Genomic DNA, 15,808 nt, shown 5'->3' with positions numbered 1-15,808 from the left:
TGGGGAAAAGAATTGTCCCCTATTGAAAGAAGTGCCACTAGGAGCACTTGTATGTTCAAGGTGTAAAATTGGGCTTCTTGAAAAACAAAATCAGCAGCTTTCCCAGCACCTGGAATGAGGGAGTGAATATTCTACTCTTCAGCATTTGGTTAAAAAGCTGATCTCCAAGGGTCATCATGTTAGTATGTTGTATTCCTTAAGAGGGGAGGAGGAAGAAAGGTGACTCACCTTTTGGTTGAGTGAACTCCTGCTATGAGATGGTGGGTGGTGATTACAGAAAGAAAAGTAGTAGCATTTCTTTCAGGGTTCCTTCTTAGGATGGAAGATATTTGTAAAACAAAAAAAAAAGGAAAAAAAGTCACTGTCCAGTTTCACCTCTCTTTTAACTACTAGAAATGCAGAAATTTTCTAGTTTTTAAGAAGAGCCCAAACACAACGATTTTACATGCAGATAGTTAGGCATTTTGCAATCAGATTTGTCAGAAAAGTGTGGGTGATACTGCATTGAAAAGTGGTGCTGGTGCAATTCCCCAGACATCATGTTGTGGTACATAGCTTTCTTCTATCTTGAGTTTGCAAAGCCAGCAGAAGTGGGAAAAACACTAGCAGTTTGATGGCTAAAGCTATCATTTTACAAGGGTTTAACCACAATTTCCATGATTATGTTACATTGTGCTTAATGGAAAGTTAAGGATGTACTTAAACACTTGCAGAACTGAGATATATTTGGATGAATGACAGGGGAAGAAATTAATGTGAATACGACGAGTAGAATTTCCAAAGCATCTACAGATGACATAGCAGCAGGCATAAAATCCTCTTTCTGCCTCACATATGCTAATTTTGTGACTAGACAATGTCTAGATAGAAATCACAAAAAATAATATAATACTTTATAAATAATTGACAAAGAGCATTTATTTTTTTTCCAAAATACTATTACAATTTTTTTTATGCAAAATAACCACTTCTGACTTCCTTTGACTGTATGTGTAATTAAATCTGAAGGTGTCATTGGTGCTAATGACTTAGGAGCAATTTTTGGTATTGGCATTTCAATAGCAGAACACCAATATTCAATTTGGAGATAGCAATAAGTCACTACCAGTAAAAATAGATTAATATATTTTTATGATGATGAGCTTGTATGAGGTAATGAGATGTTTTTAATCAAACAAAAGGGTACGTTCAGAGCTGCTATTTGAAATTCTATTTTTAAAAAGGTTTGAGGAACTATTGAAAATAAATTGTCTTTCATTCTGTTTTTTGTTTTCATCCTTCTGAAAAGATTCATTACTGCCTATTCAACTTGTTTTCCTAACATTCTTGTAGTGAATTTGGGAGGTACAGTGCATAACATCTGTGAATTTTCATAAAATGAGGCTGTGAAAGTCTTCTCTATACTTTTCATTTGATATTAAAAACCTCCCTGGGTAGGTTTTAGGCATCTCAAGAATGTTTCTGTCTTTACTGATCTAAATTGTACTAAGTGCTGCTGTAAAGCATTATATACCTGTAGATGCAATGACTCTTTATATTTCAGAAACAAAAGAAGGGAAAAAAAAAAGGTATTTCATGCATGCATGTCAATACACATGAATGTCTCTTCAAAAAGAGAACACTATCTGATAAACTGAAATTTTTCATGTGAGTAAATATCATACATTTTTGTGCCTGGAACATTTCAAATACAGTAAAATTAGGTGAGAGGTGGTGTTATCTAAACATGGCTCTTGTGGATGGCATGTTTTTGCAGGCATATTAACTTAATTTCCTTTTCTAGGCGGCCAACACTACTGTAAGAACTGATTTTTCCTTCCAACCCTCAATTTCAGCCTACGAAGATAATTTTTGTATTACCAGATGTAGCTAAATTTTGAATCAGTGCAGTGCTTGTATAGAAATAATTTACTGTCTATGCCAAAATCTTCCATATTGACTCATTTTTCTAATATTTAAATTTCTACATTTCTTGAGTAAATGCCCTGAATTTGATGGATTAGTGCCTATATATTAAGGAAAGTATGTGTGTCTTGCACACTTCTAGAAGAGAACAAAAGAAGTTCTGGATTATTTTAATTTTTTCCTGTTATTTAACCTAAATATCTGGGTTATTAAAAGTACTTATCCAGTGATTGAGTAATAAAATTAGTTAAGGTTTCACATCGTTCTCAGTGTTACCATATCTTCATGACTGAAAATAAGCAAAGGCTATCATGATGCTTTGCTTTTGAGACCAGAAGTTGCTATTCTTCAACTGGAAAGAAAAATTTGAATAGCTGTGCTGAAATTACTAGAAATACATACATGCTGTTATGTAAATAAAAAAGAGTAAATCCCCTCAGGATTATACAGCTAGAAAGGGTTGGATATTCTCTAAGTTCTTACCATTTATTTTATGAAATTCAGGCCTCTTCTAAATTCAAAATGAACACCCAAAAAATCACTTAGAGACATCTTTGCTTACACTGGAGATGCCAGACCTGTTGATTCTCAAAACTGCTAGAATAAATTAAGACAATACATTTCAGTTTTTTCTGGTGTTATCTTGTACTGTTATGTATGTAGTCATCTGCATACTTTGAGTTATACACAGAGTTATACTCCAAGCCACACTCGGACTTTAGATGAGTGTTAGGACTTATTTGGGAGTCCTTAAGCTTACTAAGTCTTGTTATTTGAGATGAAATTCATGCTTTAGACCATGGACTTTAAGCATCCACATTCCAATAGAATCAATAAATGTTTATAACTGATATACAACAAACAAGGTCTTTCTTTGGAGAGACTTATGGTTCATCCAGTGAAGATGTTCTGGTTTCTTCCCTGGTCTCTCCAAACTTTAAGTGATGTCTACATTTGCAGGGTAGCAGAACTTCTGCTTAAACAAACAATGAAACAATCTGCTTAGAGAAGCAATTTGCTGGGAAAAGTAAAGTTACAATCCACAAATAAAAAAGATGGATTTTTTATGCCTGGAAATGTAGTGAAGCTTTGCTATTCAGCGACTCTGAAGATATTTTCTAAGTTTTGCAGAAGACAAGGACGCCTTAAGAAAAGCTAGAAGATCTGTTGTCACCTTTTTAGTAGCAATGTCAATATGCTTCCATTTTCTCTTCGATTGTGTTTCTTGGTTGAAACAATAAATTCTGTCCTTCCTGACTTTCCTTCAGGCCTGGCAAATAATCCTAATATGTATCCTTGAACCTTTCTGGTATGCATTTTTATCATTGCTATCTTTGGTATGGAATTTTGAAATGAGAACTCATCATAGTAAAATATTGTGCTGCATTTCATTAATCAGAGAGTATATGAGCAAGGAAGAAGAGCAACAACTTTGTGAACTATTACTGCAAACAAAAGGGCTAAACCAGAGCTAAAGTAAAAGGTAAAAAACTTTAGCAGGATGATACATGCAACTCTCCAAAACGGAACTGAGTGGGTTGGTTGGATGCTGAAAGAAGAATTTGCATGCCCAAAAGTGATCTTCAGTTCCTGACTGACAAAAACCAAACCAAACCAAACCAAACCATAACCTTGACAGTCTTAATGTTCCTTCCAACCTAAGCCATTCTATGATTAAAAAAAAAAAATCTGTTATAGAACAGGAGCCTGTTGATATACAGATTTTTAATAACTATGTAGCTGACCATGGTATGACACCTTATATTCTTTTAGATAATCTCTATTTTTAACGTGACTGTGATTTCTGGTATAATATTTTCAGTACCATTAGGGATTTCACAGAAGCTTTTTGGCATGAGCATTAAGTCTCAATATTGAAAAGCAAGTTTCAGAGCTTTATTTCATCCTTGTTTACTGCATCACTATGAAATAAATCATCCTTAGACTATAAAATCAGACTCACTACACCTTTTTGTCTAATCATGAAAGCCACTGCCTTCTGCCTCATTTTATTTGTGTGCAGTGGACTTTTTGACAGGGAATATATAATAACGTGAGATCTCAGGCCTGAAAGTCCAGGAACAACAGGATGCTAAAAAGCTACAGTCAAGTGAGAGACAGGAGGAGCTCTGCCATCTCCCTGGGAAAACCTTGACCTGAATCTATTAAAAAGCTCTTGAGTGTCCAAGGAAGAGAAGGTGACCCAGTCGTGTGAATGAGAACAGCTGTAGGTCAATAGAACTTTCAAGTAAGGCAATGCGACGTGTCTTGAGAAAGTACTTAAGGAGAGAGGCCACACAGCACAGTTCTTGGCCTCTCTGGAGCATCCAAAAGGAGCTAAGGATATTAAAAACAGAGAAAATGGTGTTTTCTGCAATAGTTCTTTGGAAGTGTTGTCACTATAAATATTAGAACAGAAAATTCTGGTGTCATCACAGTCTTATGCATAAAAGCATGAAGGATGAAGAGTGAATATAGAATAATAAAAAATAAGTATTTTAATGGAAAATTGGAGCTGAAGGAGCATCATCTTTGTGTCTTCATATATAAATGGAAGGCTAAGAAAAAGAGTATCTCCAAATTTCTGAGACGATCATCAAGATTTTGTCAAGATACTTGCATTTCTTAGTTTGTTTAGGTAGGGTTCCTGTGCTGAATCATGTGTTCTGTCTCTGAAGCATGCTGTCACTGCTTGAGAGACATTATTTTGCAGAACAAATCAGTGCAAAATTCTTTTTTTCATACATAAAGCTGTTTGTGCCTGTGCAAATATAAGTATATATTTGAAAGCTGTCTGTAATAATTTCTCCACAAAATTTGACACTTTAATAGAAAAAAAAGATTTTGGAAACAATTGGACAAAACCAGAATAGATTTAATTTAAAGATTCCAAGGAAAGGAGAGATCCCATACAATTTATTTAAATGTATTCACTCTAAAATGGTCATTTACATTAAGCAGAAAGCAGTCACCATTTATTTTCCTTGTTGTCTTGTTGGCCAAGAAGATCCGTGCCTCTTCTGGATATAAAGGTTCATCTGGAAAATGGGTTAAATAGAGGAAAGGGAGTAAACCAAGAACTGTGTTATTTTAGTTTTCCTGTGGTTTTGGATTGGGATGATCTTTAAGAACCCTTCCAACTGAAGTCTTTCTATGATTCTATGATTAAAACAATAGTGCTGCTTTTCAGAATCAGAGGTTTGCCATTATGGGACTAGGTAGACTATTTCTGCAGTATTCACATGTATACAAAAATTTGCCATTTTCATAAACGTCAAATTTGCCATGAAAATTAAAGGTCATATCCTAAACTAATCTAAATCGTGTTATCTCTGAAGTTATATTAGTTTACAAAAAATTATGATGACCCTTAGATCTGTTTTGGAAATTCTGCTGACTCTAATGAAGCTCGTGGAAGAAATGTTTTGAAATATTTTTTATTAAAATCATTATAAATGTTGCACTTTTATTAATTTGAACATTTTTAGAGTGAAGATCTTTATGATTTTTTGTTAGTATAACATATTCTTTATCTGCCTAAAAAACAATACCAGATATCAAAATTCAGGAGAAGCTTGTTGCATGCAGTACCATCCTTCACATGGTATCCAGCAACCAAAAATACATCTATTGATTTCAGTCACGAAATATTAGGATCTGTGCTATCAAATCAGAAATCTTGTGAAGAGAGAGGGAAAAAACATAACAACTGTATTGTCCCTACTTTAAAACTCAGTATTTACAATATCCATAGAAAGCTAACGTCTACCTAAATCTTATAAAAGTTATATAAAAAACAACCCAAACAAAAAAATCCCCCACAAAACAACAAAAAAAACCCCACAACACAAAACAAAAACCCTGCAAACAAACAAGCAAAAAATCTCCCGAAACAAATAAAACCCCACCAAAAACAAAATCAAATTTAAACTAAATACAACAAACCCATTTATTTTCATGAAAAAAGTCCTAGTAGATCTAAAAATGGTGTATAGTGAAGGAAATTGAGGACACACATCCTAAAATTATGCAAACATCTTATCCTATGCGTTTCCTTACAGCTCACAACATACTTTCCAAATATTCAGTGCTAAGTTTTTATTAATTATGGCATTTGTACTGAATGTTTTCTTTCAGAATCATAATTTAAGAAAATCAGATGACTCAATCCTGTCACCACAAGACTTCCTGGGTAGGAAGTAGGTAGACATACTAAGCCACTGAAGTTACTGGTATGGATAGGTACTTTTAAAACTCTGCTTATCTTATGCACTGCCTCATTTTTCTTTTTCTTCTTTTGGTCCCTTTAGTTTGAAAACCACTCTTACTTTTATGAGGGATTTTTTTAAATGGTGGACTTTCCTCATTGCATCTCAGAATATCTTGATCACATCCAGATTTATCTGTCTAACTACTTTGTGCTATTTACAGTTTCCCACTTTTTCATGAACCACCCTTTAAAGGAAAGGAGTTCTTCACAATTGGACAATTGACTCCTTGCGAAGCAGGGTTGTGTTTGATAAAAACAGATCTGTGGCATTTATAACTTTAATAAAAAATTTTCAAGGAATCTGTGGTGTTTGAAATAGCAGCTGGACCCATAACATACACTGTTATCAGAGAATCAGCGTTGAATCATAAAATGGTTTTAGTTGGAAAGTACTTTAAAGACACTAGAGTTCCAATCCCAAAAGCAGGGATGCCACTTACTATATCAGGTTGCTCAATGCCCCATCCAATCTGACTTCGGACAATACCAGGCATGAGGCACCCACAGTTTCTCAGGACAACCTTTTCCACTGTTTACCACCCTCACAGTAAAGCATTTCTTCTTAAAATTAAATCTAAACGTTCCTTCTTTCAGATTAAAGACATTAGGCCTTGTCCTATCACTATGTGCCCTTGTGAAAAATCCTGCATTTGTGCAATGCGATAATAACATGATGCAGAACAGGGGGAAAAAAATCAAAGAATTAAAACCCCAGAGGGGAGTGAGATGATGCCTGGATAACCCTGGGGAAAAAGTACTTTCAACACATCTATGTGCAGGGGCTAAAAAAGCTGCATAGCATCTTAAAATTATGTCAGTGATGGTGAAAGTGATCAGAATTTTTAAATGGGAGTAATAGACAGAAGACAGGATATAGAGGAAATGTGGAATTAAGTTGTAGTATAAAAGACATGCCAGTGCAGTTCCAGTGATAGTCAATTTTTGCAAAGTTGACCAAGATGATAGGTTGATAAACATGAAGAGAAAATTAAATCTATCAGAGGAAAAAGCAAGTTTTGAACTTGGAGTGTAAACGATTCTGATTAATGCACCTGATCCATTTGCATTAAGATTCTGATTTTAACTATTCAAAATTCCTTCACATTATTTAAACTGTGCAGCTGTGAAGGCAACTCCATACCTTGAGTGTGGCAAGCTTACACATTTTAAGCTGTAAATTATACAGTGTGATAATATTCTAGCTTCATTTAACCATATTATAGAGCTACTCAACTCTGCTGAGCATGTTTATGGGAATTCATTTTACAAAGATGATATGCAATGTGCAGAAACAAAATGAAATAGTTATTGTTGCTGCTGTTAGCAAAATGTATATTTTGTGTATAGAAGCAGGTAGATGGATAATTGCTAGCAGAACTGCATCCTGTGGAGAAAGACATATTTTCTGGGTCACTGAATATGCAGCTCACTCAGTTTAGGTAAAAGAGAAATTGAAGGGTAGAAGATTTTTGGTAGCAGGGGACTGGAGATCCTAGTTCACTAAATATAACATGGTTTGTGGTAGTCAGAAAAGGTTTGGGTTTTTTTTCATTTTTTAACTGACCAGGTTCTGCAATGTTCGCCTCTTGCTTGTATTCCAGTTTTTGCCTTAAGTTCATTTTTCCCTCAGTGCACAGACAATTTCAGATAGTAGTCTGTATGTCTGTAATACATCTCAGATAGTGAGATGCTGTGAAGGCTGTCACATTCCATGTCTCGTTTCTTTCCTTTCAGTTACATAAATAACAATAATTTAAACACTGTCACTCCAGGATTATGTGAACCCTTGAACATAACCAAGATTTCTTTGAGAGCAGCTGAGACCAGCATTGGGTACTGCATGCTCTAAGTCACTGGTTTTTTCTGTATTCAGCAATGAATGTAGCTTAATTTCAAAGCAGCTATGAATACAATTGAGGTTGTCTGAAGGACTCCATCATAGAGCTTTGTGTGCCCCTTTGGGGTCTGACTGGAGGGATTTCACTGCCTTTGCACTTGTGCTCCTGTCCAGCTCACCTTGGAGATAAACACAGAGGATTGGGTTTGCATGAGTGATAGCCAAATGCGAGCATAGGTTCCAAAAGCAACTGCCTGTAGAGACTGGTGTGAGTCTTACCTAAAAACTGAAAAGGAAAATCCTAAGTGCAATTTCACTGACCAGAAGAATAATTTTTCGTTTTCAACCAGATGAGGGTTTTGTTTCCAAAATTCTGTCTTTTTCTGGAGGCTGCTGCATAAAGGAAAAAGCTAAATACTTCAGAGGAAAATCCACATGAAGCTGACATTATTATAAGTTCTCTCTTTACTACAATGCCTAGTGTTCTCCTTCAATTAATGTACCATGCTTATCTTACATAATCTTCTATGATATCTTTCCAGTTAAAATGCTGGGGTTTTTATCTCCACTCTCAAATTAGCATTGCGATATACTCAGTATCTCAACAAGAAAAAAGCTACTGCAATAATAAGGAAAATTTTCTGTTTTCTGAAATATGTATTTAGCAGAGCAATCAATTTTGAATTAATGTCTGTTGGAAAGTAGTTAGATAATTTTACCTTTGAAGAGGTTTTTCAGTGAGATCTTTCAAAGTAAACACATTGTACGTTTGAATATATTTATTGTTTTAAAATCATTTATCCTTGCTTTTGAGATGATTCTCAGATCTCAAGTGCATACAAAAATAACGTTTTTAAAAAAAAAAAAAAAAAAAAAAAAAAGACCACAGAAGATATACAGTAATTTCATGACTATAAGGCGCACCCTTTTGACTAAAATTTTCCCTCGAACCTGGAAGTACGCCTCATAGTCTGGTGCACTTTATATTATCTACAAAGTTGCGAAATTTGCCAAACCGGAAGTGTGAGCTGTGAGCCGTGGGGGGAGCCAGCAGTGCCACGGTAGCCGGCTGGAGGCGGGCACAGGGGCCCGCGGCACCACACCTACTGGGTGGAGGCGGGCCTAGGGGCCCGCGGCACTGCCCCTCCCAGGTTCAGATGGTCCTGGGGGCCCATGGCTGCCAGGTTGAGGCGGGTCCTCGACCAGCAACCGCATGGCGGGAGCTGGGGGCGGAGCCTCACTGCAAAAAAAAAAGTGCACCCTATAGTCCAATGCACCTTATATGATCTACAAAGTTGCGAATTTTGCCGATTCCTGGCATGTGCGCCTTATAGTCCGGTACGTCTTATGGTCGTGAAATTACTGTACTGTTCTACAGAGTTTTTGTCCTTATACTCCTGTGTAAGCTATAATTGTTGCATACATGAAATGTGATAAGAAGCTTGTTAAGTTTTGAAATTACAGTCCTCAGGGGGAACATACTCTACCGCTTGTTTTGTACGTTTTACAACTATTCTTCTGTCCCTGATACACACTTTTAAAAGAACATTTGCTATAATAGAATCTTATGGCATTTATCTAAACGGTAAAAGAAAGTATTCAAAAGACATCTTTCAAAAATTCAGGAAAATCTGAAAGTATTTTAATGTAAGTCTTTAGCTAGGTATCACTGATATTTCTGTCGAACCAGAGAACCTCTGATGAAATCCATAAGGCAGTTTTGCACAGTTCTGTAAGTGGTAAAAAGGACTAACTGTTCTCTTTGTAGTGATTTTTTTTCCCCTTCTCCTCCCAGGTAATAATAGAAGATGTTACTTCTTTAGTCTTCAACTTTTATTAGTGCATTGTTTTGTTTAAGTATTCAGGTATACCAGATTATGTGATCCCTTTTTTTATGTTCAGGAAGTGTCACAAAATCTGTACATAGGAAGACAGGATCAATTATGTCAATAGACCTTAAACATTGGGGTTTTTTGGCTTTTTTGGGGGGGTTTTTTGTTTGTTTGTTTTGTTGGTTTGGTTTCTTTGTTTTTTGTTTGGTTTTTTTTTTTGTGATTGCTGTCTTTAGTGCTGTGTGGACAGACAGAGCATGAGTACAGACAGAGATTTATGAAGAATTCTGAAACACTGATTTTGGAGAAAAGTTCTCTTTTATTACAACAGGAATTCATTCTTTTGTGACTAGTATTAGTTAAATTATTATGCAATCATTGACACACCATAAAACCATCCTGGTAGCACAAAAATGAATTATTTTTCATTCTCCAAATGGAAACTTTTAAAACTTTCAGAAAGAAAGAAAGAATTGTTCAACAAGTACAGTAGTTTCACGAATACAAGCCGTACGGAGTATAAGCTGCACTTCCGGTGCCTCGACAATGTTGCTGTCTTTGTCAATAGATAAGCCGCACCCCGAATATTAGCCGCACTTTTGTTCGTAGCGAGAATCCGTGCGCAGCTTTCACAAATTGGCCGATTGGTAACAGGATCGCGGCATAGCGAGGTTTACTGGCTCGGGGCGGGGCCAGGAAGGCTCGGCCCGCTCATAGTTGCCGACAGGGCCGGCCGGGTGGTGCTGCAGCTGCCACCGGGCTCACTGGCCCCCCTCTCCCATCAGCACCCCCTCGCTGCCGCGTTTGTTCGTCCTGCCGGTGGGCCAGCCGCCGCCGCCACTGCGAGGCACGCCGGCCGCCCCGCTGCTGCGTTTACTCACCCTGCCGGCGGGCCAGCCGCCGCCGCCGCTGGTAGGCACACCGGCCGCCCCGCACCGTGTTAGCTCGCCCGGCCGGCAGGGCTGCCGCCGCTGCCAGGCTCTGCCGGCGGGGAGGCCGCCGCCAGGCTCGCTGGCCGCCCCCTCCTGTCTGCACCACCGCCGCGTTTCCTCGCCCTGGCCGGCACTGCAGGCCCCCGCACCGCCGGGCTCCCCCAGCTGCTGGCCCCGATTCTGCTGGGCTTTCCCCGCTGCCAGGCAGCCCCACCCGCCGGCCTTCCTGCTTCTACCATGCTCCCCTGCACTGCTAGCCCCAGTTCTCCCGGGCTCCCCCGCCCTGCTGGCCCGGGCTCTGCCGCCCCCCCTGCCCCGCCCTGCTGGCTCAGGCTCAGCCGCCCACCCCCACACTGCAGGCCCCGCCTCTGCCAGGCTTTCCCACCTCAGCCGGGGCCGGCTGGGCTCCAGCTTGGCTTGGGGCTGCTGCGGGCTCTCACTTCCGTGTTGGCAGCTTTTAGAATATTGTTCATGTATTAGCCGCCCTCGAATATTAGCCGCACTTCCGGGTTTCCACCAAAATTTTGGTCAAATTGGTGCAGCTTGTATTCGTGAAATTACTGTACTTGGTGTAAGCCAAACTAAATAGATCGTAGAGTAAAGAATTAATTTCTAGAAAATCGCTTTGGTTTTAGCATATTTAGTTGTGAAAATAAAACTGCAGGAGCATGTAAACACAGGGAAAAAATTATAGTTGAAAAGAGGATTCATATTACAATTTCTTTGCCATCATTTAATTTGTACCTGACAGAACCATTTGGTGAAACCAGAAAAGAGTTAATAAAATATCTGTATCACTGATTTTTTTTTTATTAGAAATTAGAAATACGACCAAAATTCCCAACTACTGATCCTTTGTGTGAGCAGATTTTTATCACAGTCAGATGAAATACGCTTTCTCCTGTTTTTTTGTTTGCTTTCTTTTTTATTTCAAGTAATCAAGACATATTATTTAACCTGGATAAAAACACGTCTTAGTTCCTATCAGAGTGTTTCAAAGGAAAAATTGTTATGTTCCCTTTCTCAAGTTTTCTTTATGGTTATTAATATATGTAACAAATAGTAGAAAAAAAAATATGATACTCCAAAATGTGAATATGCATTAAATTCTGGCTACTAATCTTAAAAAGGAAGTAGTTACTATATATTCATCAGATATACTGGGTTTCCATATGAAAACTGCATCTCTTGACAAAAAGATAGTTGTGGTAATGTGGGATACTTTGACTTGTAAAGACAATGTCTATGAGAATAAATAAACACTTCCTCTCAGAAAAACTGGGGCAACCAAAGAAATGTCCTGGAAGAAATATGGGAGCTCCAAAGGGAATATTTTCTCAAAAGGGAAAATTTCTGGAACTGGTTATTCCCAAAATTTAGTAAGTACAGTTTGTATCTAGGTTGAAGAACTTATCAGGAAAGAGAAATGGAGCAGGATCTTTGCTTCAACCAGCATACAATCTCTCAGGCAAGGAGGTCTGAATAAGTGGGTTGGCAATATTGAAATATTTAGCTGTTTCAGCAGTCTTATAGGGTGCACAGTAGCTCTGTTCAAAAACTGAGCAGCTCAATAAGGAGGAGCACCTTGTGAGAGCCAGGGCAGAGGTGTAGAAGGGTGTTTTGGCCTGAGGATCTCATGTCTGTCCATGCAAGCACAAGTGATTTTTTTGCAGCACTGCTGTGCAATGCCAGTAATTCTGTATGGCAGCCAAGGTGGCTGTTTCCCTAAGGGGGTCAGAGGAGGGATGATTTCAGCCATTTCCTGTCACTTTGCAAAGCATCATTTTAGACTGTCTTGTTAATAAATGAAGTGTAGCTTAGGGCACAGAGACTTACCTTTCAGATACAATTTCAGTCTGAAAATTTTGGGTATCTGATTTTACTTGTATATTCAGTTTCGTAATGTGATTATTGGTATTCAGTGGTATTTGGCCATGAAATAGTTCTAGTTGTTATAAAGAGGCTGGTAGAATTGACTTTTACATTCAAGACTATTTTTATCCTTTTTGCTCTCTAATGATAAGAAATTTACCAGACCATAATAGTAAAGACAGAATGGATTTTTAAATTTTTAGGGTTTTTTAATGAGATTAAATGAAACACTTTTTCTGAGATTACACATTAAACTGCTAAAAAAAGTACTTACAACCTCTAATCCAGCTGTCTTTTTATATAACTGAAGAAGGTAATTGTCTTCTGAGCAGAAAGTTGAACCAAAGATTGTTTTGTGTTGGAAGGGATCCAATTTCCAAGATCATATGGTCCAACTCATCCTTCACTAGATCAAATTACCATCCAGTTTGGCTTTGAACACTTCCATGGATGGGGTATCCACCACTCCTCTGGTCAATGTTTACCATTCTCACGTAAAAAATACATTATGCTTATATATGTTCCTTATACTCAAATACTCTCAAATCTCTTTCAGTTTAAAACTCTTACTGCTTTTGCTGTCCCTAAGGAACTTAGAAAAATGTCTATGTCTTTCATGCAGACTCCTTTCTAAATACTAGAAGTGTGCAATGAGGTCTCCTGTAGTGCCTTCTTCTCTAGGCAAAAATTTAGTTTTCTCAACCTTCCTTCATAGGGAAGATGTTTCAACCTTCTGGCCATTCATTGATCATGGAAAATCATTTACATGATCATCTTCTGGGCCTGCACTAGCTGTTATGTGTCCTTCCTGTGCTGGGACCCCAGAGCTGGATGCGGGGTTCCAGGTGGAGCAGAATCCCCTCCCTCCGCTGCTGCCCACGCTGCTTTGGATGCAGTCCAGGACATGTTTGGTTTTCTGGGCTGGGAGTGCTCATGACTGGTTCATGTCCACGTTTTCAACCATGACCACCCCCGAGTTGTTCTTGGCAGGGTCTCTGCCAGTCCCTTCATTGCCCAATCCGTATTGATTCTGAGGGTTACCCTGACCCAGGTGCAGGACTTTGCACTTGCCGTTTTGAACTTTGCACAGACCCCGCGGTCAAACCTGTCATGGTCCCTCTGAATGGCATCCCTTTGCTCCATCAAATAAAATTTCTGTAGTCTGCAAAATTGCTGAGAGTGTGCTTAATCCCACCATGTCATGGAGGAAGATATTTATGGCATAGTTGCCAGTATAGACCCTTGAGGGTCATCACTCATCTCTGGTTTCCACTTGGACATTGAGACACTGACTGCAAAAAGATTTGGGTATGGTCATCCAGACAATTTCTCATCCAATTAAACATCCGTCCATCCATCCACCCATCCATCCATCCATCCATCCATCCATCCATCCATCCATCCATCCATCCATCCATCCCACATCTGTCCTATTTAGTGGTAGGAATGTTTTGGAGGACCATATTGAAGGCCTTATAGGTAAATGACACCTGTAGTTCTTTCCTTGTCCCCTGTTAGTTATTCCATCGCAGAAAACCACTGTATGAATTAGTGAGGTATGACTTGGTCTCTGAAGTCACATTGGTGGAGTCAACTCCCAGTATTCCCTAAGCTTCAATGTACGGAGATTATAGTTACTTCCAGGAGAAACTGCACCTTACAAGGCACAGGGATGAGTCTGACTGGTCAGTCCCCAAGATTCTTCTTTTTATCCTCTCATTAATTACTCTTTATTATGTCAGAATTAATTTTAGGTTTACTTCTTTTATGAGAGGGTTGATTTTTTTAATATTCTTTATTCATAAATTTAAATGTGATTTGCATAATAAGGGAATATAAAATTATATGGCTTGTCTTAATTAATTCTGAAATTTCTTAGGTCTAAAATACTAGCTTGTTTTCAATTATTTTGTGAAAATGAATGTGAAAAAAAAAAACTAAGGAAAACCCCTGACAGAGGTCAGAATTTTCAGACAAGAATATTGCAGTTACAAAATACATATCCAGCCAACTCTTCATTTAAGACAATATCTCATTTATAGTGTTCTTTCCTATTAAGTTGCTCCATGGATCTTGATTTTCTTTTCAAGTTCCAAAATTACAGTAGAAAACACCTGCAGCCTTTAGCTCCACTGAATAGTGCACAGTGTACTATGTCTTCACACGTGCAGACAAAGCTGACCTAAGTTGCCATTGTCATATACCACAATGCTTGATTTAAGCCAGTGAGTATTTCCCTGGAAATGTATTCCTGTAGAGACAGAATGTTAAGTGTTGGTAGCTGTGCTACCACCTTGCAAATACAGTGATTTTAGGGTTGCAAGTTACTGCTTTATTAATGAGTTGGTACAAGACCTCTAATTAAAGGAAGACCTACATCTGCTTTTGTGTACAACTAGAATCATTAATAACGGCAAAAAATATTTCTGCCTTGCAAGCATTGCAGGTTATTCTACTTCTGTTTATTAAGAGCAAATTTCTAGGAAAAAAATTGTATTCTACCTCTATACTCAGTGCTACTCTTAATGTAAATTGCTAGAGATGTGTCAAGATATATTCTTTTTGATACTCTGTATTCTCTTTCATAATTTCTTTCAAATGAAGACAGGATGAATACTACCTTTAAGAAGGAAAAAAGGACAAATTTGTTTTATATGCATTTTTGAACAGAGATCTAATGTTTTATGAGATGTTTTTATTCTGACAGAAGCAATTGTGAATTAATTCAGATCAATTCTCCTTTTTTAAAGTACAATAAAATAAATTACATTATTCATTTCTTATGAAGCCCCCTTCCCCGCAAAAAGATGTCAAGACCTTTGAGAAAATAGACATTGCCTGCATTTTCAATGAATGGGTATTTTCTTGTAAAAGCACTTGTGAAATGTCTTGCTGGCTTTGGTTGTACAGATTCGTGACACTCAGACACAGACTATGTAAAACACATAAACCTTTCTTAATAAGTAGTTAATAACTATAAAATAACAACAGTAAACTCAAATTTTGGTTTTTTGGTTGTTGTTTTTTTCTTTTAAATCCCCTAAATGAATCTTACTGTTAGAAGTCATCCGTAATTGTTGGCAATGTATGTGATAATTGAACACAAATGATCCACTCAATTCTAATGGTTGCAAACAGATGCTATGGGAAAAGCATTTTT

General features: G+C 37.8%; 1 protein-coding gene across 4 annotated transcripts in view; it reads left to right on the top strand.

Annotated features, from left to right (window-relative positions):
• LINGO2 (leucine rich repeat and Ig domain containing 2) overlaps nucleotides 1-15,808 on the top strand; it is a 505,609-nt gene that overhangs the window by 185,916 nt on the left and 303,885 nt on the right. The window lies entirely within an intron of this gene.

The sequence above is a fragment of the Catharus ustulatus genome, chromosome Z (assembly GCF_009819885.2).
Source record: "Catharus ustulatus isolate bCatUst1 chromosome Z, bCatUst1.pri.v2, whole genome shotgun sequence".
Taxonomy (NCBI): domain Eukaryota; kingdom Metazoa; phylum Chordata; class Aves; order Passeriformes; family Turdidae; genus Catharus; species Catharus ustulatus.
This window is presented reverse-complemented; position numbering and strand designations above follow the sequence as displayed.